General features: G+C 34.5%; 1 long non-coding RNA gene across 2 annotated transcripts; it reads right to left on the bottom strand.

Moving 5' to 3' along the window:
* Window positions 1–1,207: 1,207 nt before the first annotated feature.
* LOC104644878 (uncharacterized) lies at window positions 1,208–14,427 on the bottom strand. Of its 2 annotated transcripts, none has more exons than XR_738763.3 (3): window positions 14,299–14,427; window positions 14,155–14,222; window positions 1,208–1,452 (listed from the first exon to the last, which is right to left on the bottom strand). It is a non-coding gene; the product is annotated as an uncharacterized lncRNA (long non-coding RNA). The 2 variants fall into 2 exon arrangements; XR_011213374.1 differs by having other exon boundaries at window positions 5,143–14,222.
* Between the last annotated feature and the right edge of the window lie 5,654 nt (window positions 14,428–20,081).

Genomic DNA, 20,081 nt, shown 5'->3' on the forward strand with positions numbered 1-20,081 from the left:
AGCAATAAAAAACAATGACATGTTTAAATAAAAGGATAATGAATCAATTCAACAAACTAATTAAAGCACACACAATTTAAAGCAAAAAAAAAGGAAAACTGATTTCATTGGCTTTGAGTTTCAAAATCCTCCGGCAAACACCCAAAAAACAACATGTATATTTGTAAATAGTGCTGCAAACACAAGGTTAACCGATAATCAACTTGAGATAACTAATCCCGAGATAACTTGTGCTAAAGACTTGAGAAATAAGTTATCTCATGATCATAAACTAACTACCAACTCTTTAATTAGGTTCCAATTCAATTCATTATTCTTTCAATAAATTAAAGAAACACCCTTCTTTGATCTCATACTCATAAAGAATGGTGAAAGCCCATCTAACTTGATTGGCTATTTCCGCTTAGTCAATCTTCCTATTCGAGGGATATAACAGTGTATCATGGTTAGCTACCTTGGATTCATACTTAGCTTCAACTAATATATTTAAGTCGTGTAAACCAATGCATTATGTACAAAATATGCAGGAGTTGCAAAACGGTGTGAAGAGGTTTTTGTATTTGGTGGTGGTGATGGTGGTGTTGTTGTAGCCGGAAGCTTCTGTTAAAGTAGGCGTATAACCCTAAAACTCATTGTCACTTTGTGCTATTCTTTCTAGTGTCTTAAGTTGCTCATGTGGACGTTATGTTTCATTTGTGAAGTTGTGTTATATAGAACTGTTTATAAGAAAAAAGGATTTAATGCTTCCCTGTCGAGCTCTACCCGAATTTGTTATATGAGAATTATGGAGAAACAGAAACATGATAAAGCATGAAGGGAAAAAGACATCAGTAACATCAGTCATTCGCAATGTCACTAGGAAAATGTATATGCTGGCAAGACTAAGACATCATCATAGGAATTATCCTGTTAATTGGTGTGGTATGCTGAGAAAATGGATAAGTTACAGACCAAAAATGAAGGTGAACATAGTCTTACAGGGATTTTCACCGAATGGGTGTAACGACCGGAATCTAGACCCTAAACGAGACCGGCGTCGTTGACCTCTCAGAGATCTCATACAAGACTACTTACGTCATTCTTACTTTACATAGGTTAATATTAGTTGAGAATTTGAAACTTTTTGTTTCTTGACATACTTATAAAAACATTATCATAGATAAGTAATTGTTCACCATGAACCATCTAACATTAAGAGATAAGTAACTAAAAGAAATAGTTCAATTTTTATTAAGTGTATAATTGCCAAAATGGAACCAATACATAGTCTGAATAAAACATGAAGGAAACGCTAGCGGAACATGCTCCACTAGCTCATCTCTAAAACTACGCTAGAATATAAAACAACAGCATCCTCAAAAGTATGACGACCTACCAAAGCCTGTTGAATGTTGAACGTCCGGATAACTGCAACGATGATGTTGTAGCTCTATCGTTTACCCGTGCTTTCTCCTAAAATAGTAGAGTTTGTATAGGATTAGTACACACTCGTACTAACTATGGGTATATGCAAGCACACACCAAGGACATGCATGAGAAATAATAGCTCTTTCCTAATAACATGATTTTTTGAAGTCAAGTACGTGGACTTGCAAATTTGAGATTAGGAAGGTTCCCAAATTTGGATGAGGAATGTTCGTGAGCTTTCCAGATTTAGAATAGGAAAGTTATGCCATGAGAAAAACGTACATCATCATACTTTTTACATTTTCACACAGCACAAAACATTTAAACATAACACATATTATATAGCATACAACACATTTTGCATGTAGCACATAACTTCTTTAATATCTTTCATTCATATGTCATGAGACCTTCGAATCATGGACTTCCCATCAAGACATCCCAGAAATGAGGGCTCAACATATGGGACTTCAACTAAGGAGTCTTTGTTAGCAAAAAGAGAGTCTCCTTCATTCATTTATACTGACTCCATTTCATTTCATTCATAGGACAGTGTAAACCCCAAATATACCTAAGATGTAGTTTAAGACTTTCATTGGGTTCGTTGTGCAATGACCAAAAATGAACTAATGTCATTACTTAAATCTAACTCACTGTTTGATTATCCTCTCCTAACACCTTTGGTATCATTTATTTCATTATGTGCATCATTTGAGGCTGGCCTCATTCGTTCATTGGGAACTTTAACTTTAACTGACATAGATTATGTGAGCATCATGATATGCAGTGTCTCCCCCACACCTAAAAGAGGTGGAATCACTGGCCAAAGTGACCCATAACATGCTACCGTACATGGCAATTTAACCCTGCCAGATTTCTATATTGGTTGTATAGGTTTGAAGACTAGGATATGTAAGGAAACCCATACCCGCCAAGCAAGATAGTCTCATCGCATAAGAGTTACGTGAACCTCCGCCCTTCCCAAAAGAAGGCATCACCGGTCATAGCTAGCCTATCAGCGGTCAGTATAAAGTTCCATCTTATTCATCTCATATGTCATGGAAGGTGGCTTCTAGTATGAGGACATCATATTTCATTAGATAATTTCTCATATCATCATTAGTATTAAGGGTGTTAAATTCAATACTTTCATTTGAGTGTTCAAAGAGATTGGTCTATTTATTAACTTTACACTCTCATTAGTGAGTATATTTTGGTAACATTCACTTAGGCTCATTTGAGATTACTACCATCTTTTACATTAGCCTCATATCATGTTGTCACCACATTCATTAACATTAGCACATTTTCTCTTCATAATTACTTACCCCTTTTTACTTGAATGTTCATTTCATCATATGCCAATGCACTTGGCCATTTAGTATATTTCACACTCTTACATAACCCTTCTAGGGTTTCATCATCTCATTGATCATTTAGTCATATGTCAATGCACTTGGAAATTTAGTGTATCTTACACTCATACTTAACCCTTCTAGAGTCTCATCATTTCATTACATATATCTTAGGTTCACTTATTTTGAATCGTATTCTATACTTATGGGTCTATTCATACAAGCCATGAGACTTCATTCATAGTTCGTTAAGTGACTCATATCTTCCTAAGATTATGTAGAATAAGACTTGTGCATCTTGTAAGTAGGCCAAGATCTCGATTAGATCTAAGTAGGTGGAAATATTCTTGAACATTTAATTCACGTATGACTAATTTGTCAGTACGGAATTCAGGCAAGAGAACCCAAGTTCGAACCCCTTGGACAATACTTACACTTTTCCTTGACTTTATTTTTAGTTTTCGTGACATTGGGACCCAAGATCGAGCCCCAACATCAATATTTTATCTTTAGTTTTCTCCTTGGGTTCTCCTCTTATTTGACCGAAGGGTTGTGGGATCGAACCCCCACAACCCCTTTTATTTATGAATTTAATTTCATTTAATTCTTCTTGTCCAATTCACGGAGACCATGAGGTTGTGGGATAAACCCCCCACAGCCTCTCTTTATTTTTCTCCAATTTTTGCAGCCTACCTAAGGTCGTGGGTTCAATTCCCACACCTCACAATTCTTTTATTTTCATTTTTTTATCCATGAACATTGCTACAGCTTACTGAGGGGAGTGGGATCGATTCCCCATGACCCCATTGTCTTTTTTTTGTTTTTTTCTATCCTCCCCCTTTACTACTGATTCGATGTAGACCAAGGGGTCGTGGGATCGATCCCCCACAACCCCCTCCCTTTCCTTTTTTTTATTACTACAGGCGTGAGGGGCGTGGGATCGATTCCCCACGACCCCCTTACCTTTTATTAATTTATGCATTTGCTAAGGGGCGTAGCATAGATTCCCCACGACCCCATATATATTTTTTAAATTAATTTAGGGTCTCTTGAATCGTGGGTTCGAAACCCCACAACAACATTTTATTATTTTCTATTCTTGCGAATTTTGCCGGACCCCAGCTCAGTTCGATTCCCCCCTGTCACACCCCTTTTTAATTTATTTGTTAAGGTATGCCTTAGTGAGGTCTTGGGTTCGATCCCTGCAGACCTCACCTATTTTTTTTTCTTTTTTGACGTTAAAAATTTCCAGAATTTATGTACATCTTATCTCAAGGTTCAGGACATTTATTCAATGGTTTTATGTTTCATGATACTAGTCATTTTAGCATTTGTTTCTTAGACATTTGTTTGGGTTGTTAAGACAAGTTAGAGGAATGATTTGGTGATTTTTTTATCTACAGTTGATAGCATTTCAACCATATGAATATCACGTCTAGGAACATCTACTTACACATAAAACAAAAGTGATTCCATGTTATTAGCATGCTAAATAAAATGGATACTCCAAAGTCATAGTAACAACTTTGCAAACATACGTTCATGTCTACATTCATATTTTTGAAAGACACAAAAACATAGGCACATAATCATGAACACAGACTCGAAACGAGATCGTCACCACACACACAGTGTCCCTAAATTCTACCAGCAAACATACCAACCTAATATCAACGGGAGCTAGTGATAGGCAACATGAAAAGGGAAAACAATCCTAGTTTTGGATGAATAATATGAACCTTAAAGGGTCGCTTGGGAAAGGGACCAAGAGGGAAGAAAACCCATACCTTAATTGATGTTCAAAAGTTGAAGTTGCTGCCCAAACCTTCCTCCAAAACCACGTCCAACTCACCTAAAGTTTCACCACCAACTCGACGGAAATCTCCCTTGCCTTAACGCTTTTGATTAGCTTTCTTTCTTAGATTTTTTTCGTGATTCTTTAAGTCTGAAGAACCTTTGTCATATTTTATGTTCTTCACTTTACTTGGCAGAGAGAAAAAAATAGAGTTTGAATGTGAAAAATGTGATAGACGTGAGAGAGTGAAACGTGTGAAGTTGTTTAGGCTTAGATATTGACTTAGTCAATTTAGGACTATCCTTAATACTTAAAATCTTATATAATTAATTATACGTGAAAGGACCATTTTGTCATTAAAATTTAAGATTTTAAATAATTAATAAATCACCTTAAGTATTTATCCTATTTATTTTAAGAGTTGTTACATTATTCCCCCCCTAGGGAACATTCGTCCCCGAATGACACTACCACTACACATCATAATGCCAATTAGATAATAACATAATAAATATGCACTGTCAAGCAGTAGAAAAAAAATACTGAGAGTTAAGGAAACATAGACTTAAGAGTAGGAAATCTAACCTCAAGAGCTAAAACGATCAGGGTAGGGGGATCTTATGTCGTCCTCAGCCTCCCACGTAGCACCCTTAACAAGATGATTTCTCAGCAATACGTTCATTGTGGTAATCTCCCTGTTCCTCAGCCGCTTGATATGTCTGTCTAAGATATCAACAGGCACCTCCTCATAATACAAGTCTTCATTAACCCCCAAACCTTCCAGAGGTAGAATTGATGTTGGATCACCTAGGCACTTCCTCAACATAGAGACATTAAAGACTTGATAGATAGAAGCTAGCTCTGCAAGCAGTGCTAACTCATAAGCCACCTTACCCTCATGCTGTAGGATCTCATATAGCCCAATGTACCTCCAACTCAGCTTCTTTTTTCTATAAAATCTCATCACTCCTTTCATAGGTTATATCTTTAAGTAAACCTGGTCAGCAACCTCAAATTTTAAAGGTCGCTTTCTGTTGTCTGCATATGACTTCTGTCGGTTGTAAGTAGTAGCCAACCTGTACCTAATAAATGTAACCTTCTCTAAGGCCTCATGAATGACCTCCGTAACCAAAATGGATGATTGTTCAACCTCAAACCACCCAACTTGAGATTTACACCTCCTACCATACAGTGCTTCAAACGGTGTCATCCCAATGCTTGAGTTATAGCTATTATTATACGAGAGCTCTATCAAAGGAAGATGGTCATCCAAGCTACCTCTGAAGTCAATGACACATGCTCTCAACATGTCCTCCAAAGTCTGAATGGTGCGCTTTGCCTGCCCATCAGTATGAGAATGACAGGCAATACTAAGCTTCACCTGCGTGCCTAAGCTTCTCTGAAAATATCTCAAGAAATGTCAAGTCAACTGAGATCCTCTATCTAAAATGTTAGACAAAGGAATCCCATGCCACATCACAATCTCATCAGTATAAAGTCTCGCATAATTCTCGGCTCTGTAGGTGGAATTCACAGGGATAAAGTTAGAAGACTTAGTCAGTGTGTCCACAATAACCCATATGGAGTCATGCTGCCTTCTTCGGAAGACAAACCACGATGTCCATATTAATGACCTCCCACTTCCAAGTCAAAACCTCAATAATCTGAGTCAGACCACCAAGCTTAAGATGCTCTGCCTTAACCTGCTGACAATTAGGAAATTTAGCCAGATATTATGCAATGTCCTTCTACATGCCATCTCAACAATAAATCTGCTTAAGATCATGATATATTTTTTGTGGAACCTAGATGTATGGAATATCTGGAACCATGGGCCTCTGCCACAATTCTTGTATGCAAATCATCCACATCTGGTACACACAGCCTGTCCTGGTATCTAAGTATGTCATCACCACCCAAAGCGAACGACTCATTCACTTTTAACAACACTGAGTCCTTCAGCTCCATCAACACAGGATCAACATGCTGAACCTTCTTTACTTCAACTATCAAGGATGATTCACAACTAGTATGAACTGAAAAATCCCCACTAGTAGAGTTAAAAAATCTCACACCCTGTTTGGCCAGTCTGTGTACTTGTTTTTCTAACTCCTTCTTCTTTTCCTCAACGTGGAATATACTCCCCATGCTAATCTTTCTCAAAGAATCAGCCATAACATTAGCCTTGCCTGGATGGTAGTGCACATTCAATTCATAATCCTTCAACAGCTCCAAACATCTCCGTTGATGTAGATTTTATTCCTTCTGTGTGAATACGTACTAAAGACTCTTATGATTTGTGAACACATCCACATGCACTCCATACAGATAATGCCTCCACAGCTTCAGTTCAAACACCACAGCTGCCAACTCTAGCTCATGAGTGGGATAATTCTTCTCATGAACCTTGAGTTGTATGGAAGCATAGGCTATCACCTTACAAGCCTACATAAGAACACAACCCAAACCAGCACTAGATGCATCACAATAGACAGTTTAATTCTAACCACACTCAGGCAGAGTAAGCATCGGGGCTGAAGTGAGTCTATCCTTGAGCTCCTAGAAACTCTTCTCGCAAGTCTCCGTCCATTAAAACTTGGATTTTTTCTTCGTCAAATCTGTCACTGGGAAGCAATGGAAGAAAATCCCTCTACAAACTTACGGTAGTAACTATCCAATCCTAGAAAGCTACGGATGTCAATGTGAGTAAGGGGCTTTGGCCAGTTCTTAACAGCTTCAGTCTTCCTGGGGTCCACCTCCACACCTTGGTCGGACACAATATGACCCATGAGATCACTAATCTCATCCAGAATTCACACTTGCTGAATTTGGCATACCACTGATGCCATCTAAGTACCTGCAAGGTAATTATCAAATGTTGTTCACGCTCTTCCTTGGTCTAAGAGTAGATGACAATTTCATCAATGAATACTATGACGAAAGAGTCAAGGTATTCAAGAAAGACTCTGTTCATGAGATCCATAAATACAACAGGTGCATTCGTGAGACCAAATGACATTACTAGAAACTCATAGTGACCATAGCGGGTACGAAAGGGCGTCTTTGGGATATCTCCATCTCTAACCCTAAGCTTATGGTACCTTGAACGAAGATCAATCTTAGAGAATAAACTAGACCCTTAGAGTTGATAGAACAAATCATCTATTCTGGGAAGTGGATACTTATTCATTATAGTGACTTTGTTGAGCTGCCGATAATCGATACACATTCTAAGGGTTCCATCCATCTTTTTCACAAACAACATTAGAGCGCCCCTAGGGGATATGCTCGGCTGACTGAAACCCTTATCTGTGAGAGATTTAAACTTCAACTTCAACCCTTTGAGTTGTGTTGTATCCATTCTATAAGGAGGAATTGATATTGGTTTTGTATCGGGTTCTAAGTCGATACCAAAGTCAATCTCTCGAAGAGGAGGGACTTCAAGTAAATATTCAGGAAACACATCTAGGAACTCATTCACTACACGCATTGAGTCTATGCAAGGAATGTCATGATCTAAATCATTAACAATCACAAGATGACATAGTAACCCTTTGGACATCATTTTATTAGCCGTAAGATTTGAAATCAAAGGATCAGGACGACTCTAATTGTACCCCTCCCTAACTAACTCTTCTTTATTAGCGAAGTGAAATCTTAAAACTCTAGTACGACAGTCCAAGCAAGCATAACAACTGTGAAGCTAGTCCATGCCAAAAATAACATAAAAATCATGCATGGATAGTTCAAACACGTCCGCACACATAGTCCTACCACATACAACTATTGGGTAATCCTTGTATACTCTATCAGTTCTTAGACTTTCTCCCAATAGCGTACTAACCACTATAGGATCATGTAGAACTTTAGGTAGTATTTCAAAAGTAAGAGCGAGCAGAGGAGTCACAAAGGAAAGCGTAGACCCTGGATCAAGTAAAGCATAAACAAAAGTTCATAATACTTTCAGCATACCTGTGACCACATTAGCAGACTTGTCCTACTCATTCCTTCCCTTTAGAGCATAGAATCTGTTCCTTTTGGGAGGCTGGGCTGCTACTGCACTCTGTGGGATAGGACTAGGTTGAGCATTCCCTCTATCCTCACCTCTATTCTATGGAGATTGTCTTAACATGTGCCCACTCTTACAACAACCGAAACAGGCATTAGTGCCCTCTCTACATTCTCCAATGTGAGCTCAGTGACATTTAACACAGTTCTTCTTAGGGCACTGCATCTCACCTTCATTGCCCCTCTTGGGTTCAGATCTGCCTTCTCTAGTTGTTATACTCCTCTGAGAGTTAGAAATCCCAGAACTCTGTTGCCCTTTCTTGAACATGAGCTGCTCACGGATGCCACAATTGTTTCTCTGGCCTCCATGGCTGGGAACTGCCTGATCTTAAGGCTAAGGCCTCCTAACATTACGAAAACCTATGTTCTTTGGACTGTCCTCGATCTTCTGGACATGCACCATTTACAAGGAAAGGTCGATATTATCATGGAGCATCACTGACCACACTCCTCCTCCAAATCTCAATTGATTCTTGTCAGGAACCTGCTCATCTCATCCTTGTTGTCCGAAACTAGGGAAGTAGCATACCTTGATAATTTGAACAAAGCTAATTACTCTCCTCATTCTTGCTATTAAATACTAAGGAAACTAACATACCTTTATAGCTTAACAAACTTCAGGGAGTACTCCTTGACCTTCATAGAGCATTGTTTAATCTTGATGAACTCCAAAACCTTGGCTTTCCTCTTCTCCCTGGGGAATAACCTCTCTAGAAATGTTGTCTTGAACAGCTCCTAATTGACTGGCACTCTACCCAAAACACGGCTATCATGCGACATCTTGCACCAAATGTGTGCAACATCCTTGAGCTAATGGGAAGCCAGCTCAGCCTTTTCAGTATCTGTGTCCCCCATTGCACCCAAAATCTTATATACTTCATCCATAAACTCTTGAGGATCCTCGGATGCCTTAGACCCTGTGAAAATAGGAGGGTTCATCCTCGTGAAGTCTCGCAGCCATGCTGCGAACCGAAGTGTTTTCTATCTGAACATCCTGCCGGTTGACATGGGAAGTCATAGCCTGAGCCTGCATCATAATGTCCTGTGCCATTTGAGCCAGAGATGCCCTCATTTTAGCATCAGCCAACCCAGCTAGGTTAACAGGCATGGCCAGTCCTTCAGTTGGAGCCTGGTGTGGATTCTGATTACCCCTAGCAGCTGCTCCTCCCCTTCTCTGACCCTTAGCTCTCCAAGTGTTCATTCTCTGAAAAACAACAAGGATTGATGGTAGGCACACTCATAACACAAAGAACTCAGACATTAGGAAAAGAACGATACGCATCATGCAGTTTCTAATCTTGGTGCACTTTACTACCATGACATGAAAACTTCTTAATGTGGTTGATGTGAACTTATATTCCTCAAAATTGAACCTAGCACTTTGATACCAACTTTTTCACGATCAGAATCTAGACCCAGAAGAGACCAGTGTTGTTGACCTCTAAGAAATTGAAGACTAGCCTACTTACATCAATCATACTTTACATAGGTTAATTTTAGTGGAAATTTTGAAACTTTTTGTTTCTTAGACATACTTATAAAAATATTCTCATAAATACGTAACTGTTCCAAATCCACCACCTAACATAGAGAGAAAAGTAACTGAAAAAAATAGTTCGATTCTTATTAAGTGTATAATTGCAAAAATGGCACCAATACATAGTCTGAATAAAATAGAAAAGAAATGCTAGTGGAACATGCTCTACTAGATCAACTCTAAAACTAATCTAGAATATAAAACAGCAGCATCCTCGAAAGCATTAGGACCTACCAGAGCTGGATGAATGATGAATGTACGGATAACTGCAAGGAAGATCCTTTAGCTCTATCATCCACATGCAAGAACGCACCAAGGACATGCATGAGAAAGAATAGTTCTTTTCTAACAACATGATTTTTGGAAGTCAAGTCAGTGGACTTGCAAATTTGAGATTAGGAAGGTTTCCAAATTTGGATTAGGAAAGTCAGTGGCCTTTCTTGATTTGGAATAGGAATGTTATGCCATGAGAATAACATATGTCATAATACTTTTCACATTTTCATACAACACATAACATTTACACATATCACATATCATATAGCATACAACAAATTTTGCATGTAGCACATAACTTCTTTAATATCATTCATTCATATGCCATGAGACCTTGGAATCATGGACTTAACATCAAGACATCCCAGAAATGAGAGTTCAACATATGGTACCTCAACTAGGGAGTCTTCATTAGCAAACATAGTATCTACTTTGTTTATTCATACGTAATCCATTTTATTTCATTCATAGGCTAGTTTAAACACCAGATATACCTAGGATGTACTTTAAGATTTTCATTAGGTTCGTTGTGCAATGACCAAGAATGACCTAATGTCATTAATTGAATCTAACTCACCTTTTGATTATCCTATCTTAAAAACTTTGGTATCATTCATTTCATTATGTGCATCATTTGAGGCTAGTATAATTCGTTCATTGGGAACTTTAACTTTAACCGACATAGATTATGTGAGAATCATAAAATCCAGTGTCTCCCCACACAGAAAAGTGGTGGAATCACTGGTCAAAATGACCCATAACATGCTAGATTACATGGGAATTTAACCCTACTAGATCCCTATGTTGGTTGTATATGTTCAAAGACTATGAGATGTAAGGAGACCCGAACCCAGGAAGCCGGACAGTCTCATATCATTAGAGTTACGTGATCCTTCGGCCTTCCGAAAAGAAGGCATCACCGCTCATATCTAGCCTATCGGTGCTCAGTATGAAGTTCCATATCATTCATCTCATACGTCATGGAAGTTGGATTACAGTGTTCATAGAGACTGGTCTCTTCATTAACTTTACACTCTCATTGTTGAGTACGTTTTGGTAAGATTTTCTTAGGCTCATTTGAGATTGCTCCCATCTTTTACATTAGCCTCATATCATGTTGTCACCACATTCATTAACATTAGCACATTTTCTCTTCATAATTACTTATCCCTTTTTAGGTGAATGTTCATTTCATCCTATGCCCATGCACTTGGCCATTTAGTCTGTTTCATACTCTTACTTAACCCTTCTAGGGTTTCATCATTTCATTGTTCATTTCTTCATATTCCAATGCGCTTGGAAGGAACCCAAGTTCGAACCCCTTGGACAATTCTTACATTTTTCTTTGACTTTATTTTTAGTTTTCATGACATTGGGACCCTAGATCGAGCCCTAACATAAATATTTTATCTTTAGTTTTCTTCTTGGATTCTCTTCTTATTTAACCGAAGGGTTGTGGGATCGATTCCCCACATCCCATTTTATTTATTTATTTATTTTAATTTATTTCTTCTTGTCCAATTCACAGAGACCAAGAGGTTGTGGGATCAAAACCCCACAGCCTCTCTTTATTTTACTTCGATTTTTGCAGCCTACCTAAGGTCATGGGTTCAATTCCTACTCCTCACAATTCTTTTATTTACATTTTTTTTCTCCATGAATACTGCTACAGCTTACTGATGGGGGTGGGATCGATTCCCCACGAACCCATATTTAGTTTTTTGAGTTTTTCTATCCTCCCCCTTTACTCCTAATTCACTACTGACGAAGGGGTTGTGGGATGGATCCCCCACAGCCCCATCCCTTTCTCTTTTTTTAATTACTACAGGCGTGAGGGATGTGGGATCGATTCCCCACAAAAACATTTTAATGTTTTCTTTTCTTGAGAATTTTTCTAGACCCCGCCCTAGTTCGAGCCTCACCTGGCTCACCCCTTTTTAATTTATTTGTTAAGGTATGCCTTAGTAAGGTCTTGGGTTCGATCCTTGCAGAACTCACCTATTTTGTTTTCATTTTTTGAGGTTCAAAATTTCTAGAATTTATCTACAGTTTATCTCCAGATTCTGGAAATTTATTCCATGATTTTATGCATCATTTTATGGGTAGAGGAATGATTTGGTGATTTGTTTTAGCTAGATTTGATAGCATTTAAACCATGTAAATATCACGTCTAGGAACATCTACTCACACATTAAACACAAGCGATTCCATGTTATTATCATGCTAAAATATAATCCAAAGTCATAGTAACAACTTTGCAGACATACGTTCATGTCTACATTCATATTTTTGAAAGACACAAAAACATAGGCACATAATCATGAACACACACTTGAACTGAGATCGTAACAACACACACAGTATCCTTAAATTCTACTAGCAAACATACCAACCTAAGATCATTGGGACCTAGTGACAGGGAACTTGAAAAGGGAAAACAATCCTAGTTTTGGATGAATAATATGAACCTTAAGGGGTCTCTTGGTAAAGGGACCAAGAGGGAAGAAAAACCATACCTTAATTGATGTTCAAACATTGAAGTTGCTGCCCAAACCTTCCTCCAAAAAAACGTCTAACTTACCTAAAGTTTCACCACCAACTCGATGGAGATCTCCCTTGCCTTAACGTGTTTGAATAGCTTACTTTCTTAGATTTTTTTTGAGATTCTTCAAATGTGAAGAACATTTGTTATATTTTCTGTTCTTCACGTTAATTCGAAAAGATAAAACAATAGATTTTGAGCGTGAGAATTTGATAGGCGTGAGAGAGTAAAACGTGTGATGTTTTTTAGGCTTAGTTAATGACTTAGTCAATTTAGGACTCTCCTTAATACTTAAAATTTGATTTAATTAATTATACGTGAAAGGACCATTTTCCCATAAAATTTCAGATTTTAAATAATTAATAAATCACTGTAAGTATTTATCCTATTCATTTTTAGGGTTGTTACAATGGGTGGGAAAAATATAATGCAAATGAAGCATCCCGAGGAAACTCGGGTATCAATTTTAATGCCTTTTGTTGAGAGAATGATAAGGGAGATATTAAATACGTAGAAGGAGCAAGCAGAGAGAATACTACCAATCTAAGTGATCATCCAAGCATTGCAAACATTCACAACATCAAAAACTTATCATTCACACTGACACAATACTAATGTACAAGGTAATGGAAGGGTAGTGTGCATGTCCCTGGATAATTGTAGTAACAGTGATGGAAATACGAGGAATTTTAGAGGAGAAACTATTTATTTTCAACACCTTCTAAGAGAAGTAAATAAATTAGCAGATCATTTGTCAAACATAGCTATTGATGGAGAAGAAGTTGCACATTCACAAGTTTTAATAGCATTGAGATTGATGGGAGGAGAATCATCAACAATGACAAACTACTATGCCCGTACTTAAGAGTATCATCTTTAAGGGGATAGAAGTTAAGGAGAGGACACAACATAAATTTTTCATGAAGAAGAATATTTTCAAATCCCTTTGAGGCAACAAAGAGGAAAATGTTATTTAAGCTACTAAAAAGGACTTGGAAAAATGGAGGATATGGAGTCAAGAATTGAACTATTAAACCTAGAGGAAGCCACAAACAATAGTAAAGGGTGACAGAGCAGAGATTCCCATCCACGTCTTCACATGATCACCTGTAGAAAGATTGATAGAGGACACGCGAGGAAAAGGATAAGGAGAAAAATTAGTGAGAAAGTGTACCAAGTGAAGGGATTTTGTACTTTAGACAGGATCCAATTGTTAAAAAAAATAAGAACAGTCCATGGAACCTGAAAACGCAATAACAAAGAAACTATGAAGTCGGTAGGAAGCAAGGAGGACAAATTCAGAAACCAAGATACTTACTATTGTTAGCTAATTCTTTCCATATCAATAGAAGGCAGAGGGATAGATTAATCTAAGGAGGCAGCATTCCCAAGTGAAGAAATAAAATCAAAGAAAGAGAGGAGAAAGCGGCGAAGTGATAAAGATCTGTGCATGAGATCTAACTATGAAACCCTACCAAAGAATATATATACTTCACTATTGTGTTTGGTTTGGGCTTGGGTTTATTCATTTCCTTTTTTGATGATTTTTTGGTGTTTTAGTAATGGGCCCTGGAGGTGTAACATTATTTTTTGTTGTTTTCTACAATGACATGAATAAAATGCAAAACTTTCACAACAAATATCCCTTTTAAATACTAAATTTAACTATTCATAAATAGAAAAAAATTAATGATAAACAATGAATCTTGACCTTAATGTCTTGAAAATTTAAAGATCTTGATATTAGGTATTTCAAGATCTTCACATTTCACACAGTTAAACTCTTAAATTGTCAATTACAATTCAGAAGTACATATATCACACACAGAGAGCGTACACTTATGTTAAGTTGATTAAATTTTTTAACATTTCCCACACATGTGGAGTACCAATTATTTTTCGTATGCTTCAAGATTATATGACAAGCAACGAAACTCGAACGCAAACTTTTGGCGGTGATCATCTCATCTAAAAGCTTAAACTATTATAGAGATTATATAACTATATATTTACTTAATTACATTTTCATCCTTCGGAGGTCCTAATCTAGTCTATTGGATTAATTTATCCAAATAGGGAACTGGAGGATTTTCTTTTATTAAAGCCTATGAATGGACTTGCTGATCCAATTTGAAACCTAGCATAGTTTAACACCTCAAATAGAGACAGATCTAAAATTCAAATTTAAGGAGTTGGATCTTTAAATTTTTAGTTATGTGTTCGTTGTATTTATGACTAAGTGTTCAAATAATATATGTTGTGACATTTTGATAGATCTGTATACAACAAACACATACTCTCACACACATGCACGCGCACACGCACACGCATATGTGTGCATGTGCGCACACACACGTGTTGCGCATCGATCTCTAATTTTTACTTATCGTTTTTATTAAAAATAGTGAATAAAAAGTATATTTTAATCAAAAGTTATAACATTTAAAAAAATAATTATCATTACCAAAACAAAGAAAGTTTAACATTTATTTCTTCTAAGTAACTTTGAATTAGTTTCATTAGATAAATATAATTTATTTATCATGTTGAGTGAATATTCTACTACACAATTAATGGTAAAATAATTGCATGAAAATAACTTTAATAATTATCAACCAAACGTAAAAGAATATATACTGATAAAGAGTAAAAAATGGAGTAAGTTTAGACAAATATATTATAAGGAAATACAATAGTTATTTCCCAAAAGATCGACATGGTGGTCTCATCAGAGTTCCTATGTTTGCACACCCAGGAAATATTGTAGTTCAAACAATAACATATTTTGATTGAGCGTCTGAGCAGATGATCAATTGTTTCTATAAATAAAATTTTGAACAAAATTTTAAAAACTTTATGCACGTATTCTAAAGTTGTACTCTCTCCTTTAAATATACACAATATATAATGCTCTTAATAAACCTTAAAACCGGATACACATTTCAAAATAAATCATTTTCACATACTAAGTTTTCCTAAATTGAATTATCGTAATAGGTTATTATGAAATTTATGTGGTTAGCGATTAATGTTTATTATACAGAATTACCTATTATCATATCATGAGCAACATGATCAAGTAAAATATTTTTACACCATCTATCAATGGTGTTTGCAACTTTTTTTTATAGGATAATCTAAATTTGAATCCTTTTATATATAGATGTTATCAATACTTCATATACAAAGGAATTTGATAGGTTAATTTCTATGAAATAATGGTGAATTATTTTTAGGTTTAGTGGTTAATGTTCATAATAGAGAATTACTTATTGTCACATTATAAGCAATATGATCGTGTAAAATTATTTTACGCAATCTATGCTTGAAGTTTACACTTTTTTCTTTAATAAGTTAATCTCGATTTGGATCCTTGTAATATAGATGTTAACAATACTTGATGTATATTGAAGGTGAAGAGGTTAATTTTTATGCATTAAATATTAATAGTGAAACATTTTGTTACACAATAGTATAAAATTAATTAATTGACAGATCTATTTAACAAGGATTAAATGATAACGTAGAATAAATACTTAAGTAATTTAATATAACAAGTGAAAACGGACTATTGTAATAAAGTTTAAAATTACTTAATTTTGTTTTGTTTATATATAGAGGATTTACATGTCCCCTAATTCATGCTTGAGCAAGGGAAAGAATAAATTTAAAGCCAAGATAGGATGCTTGTAGATGTACATATATTTGATATTTTAATTATTATGAATTATAATGGTGAATTGATGATACAATATATACTATTAATTTTGACGGTAAGTTTATATTGTTTTATGTTTTAGAGTTTGGATATGAATGCTACTAATTAAATTATTTACTTAGACATAACTAACAAAATATGCTACTTTTGTTTTATATTATTAGTAAAACATTGTACTATGTTAAGATCAGATTGAAAAAATTTACATAGATACAATTATAGATAACTTTATTTATATGATTTATATATAAGAAAGTACTGGTAAAATATGTGTTGTGTTCTAAACACTTCTTAAGAATGTTAAAGTGAAAATTTCAATTAACTTATATTCATATAAAAAGAAACATTTGTAAAAAATATGATTAGCATAAGAAAATTCACGCAAAAAAGAAATAAAAAAATTAACTTGTAAATTGATGTTCTGTAAAAGAGAAATTGTCTGATATGAAGTATATGGGTAGTCCTCAAACAATATTTTTTAATTCTAATGTATAACTTGAGCTTTTTGTATGTATAAGAAATAAAAACTAATTAGTTTATTGTGAAAATTAAAACTAAACAAAGACTTGTATTGTATTTACGGTACTTTCTTTATGATATATTTACGATATCTTGTCTTCTATATATTTCTATCATTTTGTTGAAGTATGGTATTATACAATTTTTGTGGATTGACGTCTAACTCAAATGAAGAATTTTTTTATATTTCAAGGGAAACAATGCTCTATTTTTCATTTTCTAAGATAATTAAGACATAGAGAGGTTTGCATCACACTATTAGTATAAACAATCTTAGAATATGAAATTAAAGGATAACTCTTACATGCTAGATTTGTTATTTTTTTCCAACATTTTTGGTTCATCTCTTAATTAAATATGCATTCCTCAAAAACTTTACATACTTCATATATATTGGGGGAAAAAAAATAGATAATCTGCACATAAAAAATTCATATATTCTAATTTTTTTTATTAACTGCATGTCACATGTGACATTAGAAAATTTAAATCATCAAATTTGGCCTTTCTTAAATTATGCATTCTTATATCATTTGACATACTTGACTAGCACCACACGCTTGTTTCTCAATTGAACTTTATAACATGTCAAAGCTCATTTGAAAAAAAATTCTCAAATATGTTATGAATCATATGAGTGTAGATTGCAAAATATTTTGTTTAAGTTAAACTTTATTTAACAAAAAGAATAGGCTTAAGTTATTAATTACACTTGATGTCATTTTGTTTTTCATTCAGCTGCTACTTAGTAAATACATATTTCTCTTAATCAATTATACAAATATGTAGTTAAGTATTTGAATGTCTAAAACCATTTAAAACATGATTAGTACTTTAAGATGTCACTTTTCATCTGTTACTAAATACATGATTATTAAAAACTTTGACAACATTTGTCGGGTATTATAAAAATTATCCAACCAATTATGTTCTTCTACATATCACGTTGTTAGAATAATATTTAATGTTTCTTCAAATTCAATATCGAAATTACATTTACACGTTGTGTTTGTTAATTTTTTTTAAAGATCCTTTGTCATTTTCAAGTGACCTCATATGAGATGGGGGCATTTTTTTACATATACGATCTATGTCAGATACTAGACACTATTTTTCTTATGGAAATTTTTAATGCTCGAGCTTCGTAATTTATAGTATGTGGAAAAATACTTTCGATTAACTTTAAAAATGTCATACAAATAATACAGCACAATGAATATTATAGTCTCACATTGGCGATTTATTCCAATAATGATGTATAACTCATATGATACTTTTTTTTTGATATATGAAATCAAAATACATGACTTCGTTAGAAAAAATATAGTCCATTCTAGATTGACCATATCTCCTTAAAATTAACGATAAACCTTTCATAATCAAGTTGAACATCTCAACAAAATAAGTCTCACTCACTTGTCTACTATTGAATAGTTAACAACATTTTTAGGATGCGCTGCTTGTACATTTGATTTCATCAGTTGATCTACAAATGAGATTGAACTTGACAATTAATTCACAAGGAAAAAAATTTAACATTTCTTTTTAACTATTTTTATTAAAATAAGCCTTTTCACTATTAGTTTTAGTTAGCTACTAAATTACTCCGTTTTGGGTTGTAACTCATTTTTATTTTGTTTTAATTATTTATGAACATAAGTCATCTCATATATTAAATTTATTTTATATAGTTAATCCAACTTATTTGAGTATTAACACAATTTTATGACAATACATCATTTTTATGGTAAAATGATTAAAAATGTTAAAATTAAATTATTTTTCAAATTAAGAAAAAAAGGATCATCAATTTTAAAATAGTTATGACTCTATAAAATTAAAAATCATACCATCTATTAACATATAATATAGCACTGATTAATGTTCTTTTTGATATCTTCTCAAATAAAATTTAGTTAATAATATACAATAATTGATTATCTCAATTGTTAAATTTAAATATAAATGGACCAATGGAAAAAACTATATTAATAACAACACTTCAAATGATATAAAGATAACTGATTTCATCATAAAAGTTAAGTGATGATTTATCATTTCTATCTCTTTCTTAATCTTTTGGGGTGGAGTGGGGTAGGGTGAGGGTGATTGGGTCTTCTATACACTTCTTATGAATATAATAGTGGTTTCTCTCCTATCCTACATTCCTAATAAAGTCTAATGAGATACTATAAAAAAAATTAAAGTTAAAAGAAAATAATAACTATGATCTCTTCATTTTTCCTCCTCCTTGTTCATTTTTTACTCAATCTTTGCTAACACCAATGTTGTTGACGTAGCAACCACTGTTGCTTCTATGTTCCTTGAATATGTTTAATTCTCTAAATTAGACGCATAATCTTTTACTTCTTTCCATATTATATATGTCAACAATTTCAAAATATTTGGGCTCAACCACAGTTTCTCCATACTTGTAAGCAAAAAATATTATTCTGAGTTATCGAAGTTTGGAGGGTAAAATTTGATAGTTGAGTTCAGATGTTGATACAGGTTTAAGTTCAGGTACTTTGTCAATTTGGTTTATCAGATTCAATTTCTCGTCAGATTTGAATACAGGTAAAGAGAGACTCAAAGTTGTTGATGGACCAGACAATACTGGTGAAACTGATGAAAGAGGCATAATTTCACCTTGTGGGGTAATGGAAGAATTACGACTCAAATGAGGTAATTTAGATAAATTTGAATTTCTCAAATCATATCCATATGAACTCAGAATTGTCAAGGGATTGGGAATTACTTGTGAAATTAATGAAAGAGGGAAAATTTCACCTACTGGGAAAATATGCAAATAAAGGCTAAACCAAGGGCACATAGATATACCCAAATTGTTCAATTCATATCCA

The sequence above is a fragment of the Solanum lycopersicum genome, chromosome 12, assembly GCF_036512215.1.
Source record: "Solanum lycopersicum chromosome 12, SLM_r2.1".
NCBI lineage: Eukaryota > Viridiplantae > Streptophyta > Magnoliopsida > Solanales > Solanaceae > Solanum > Solanum lycopersicum.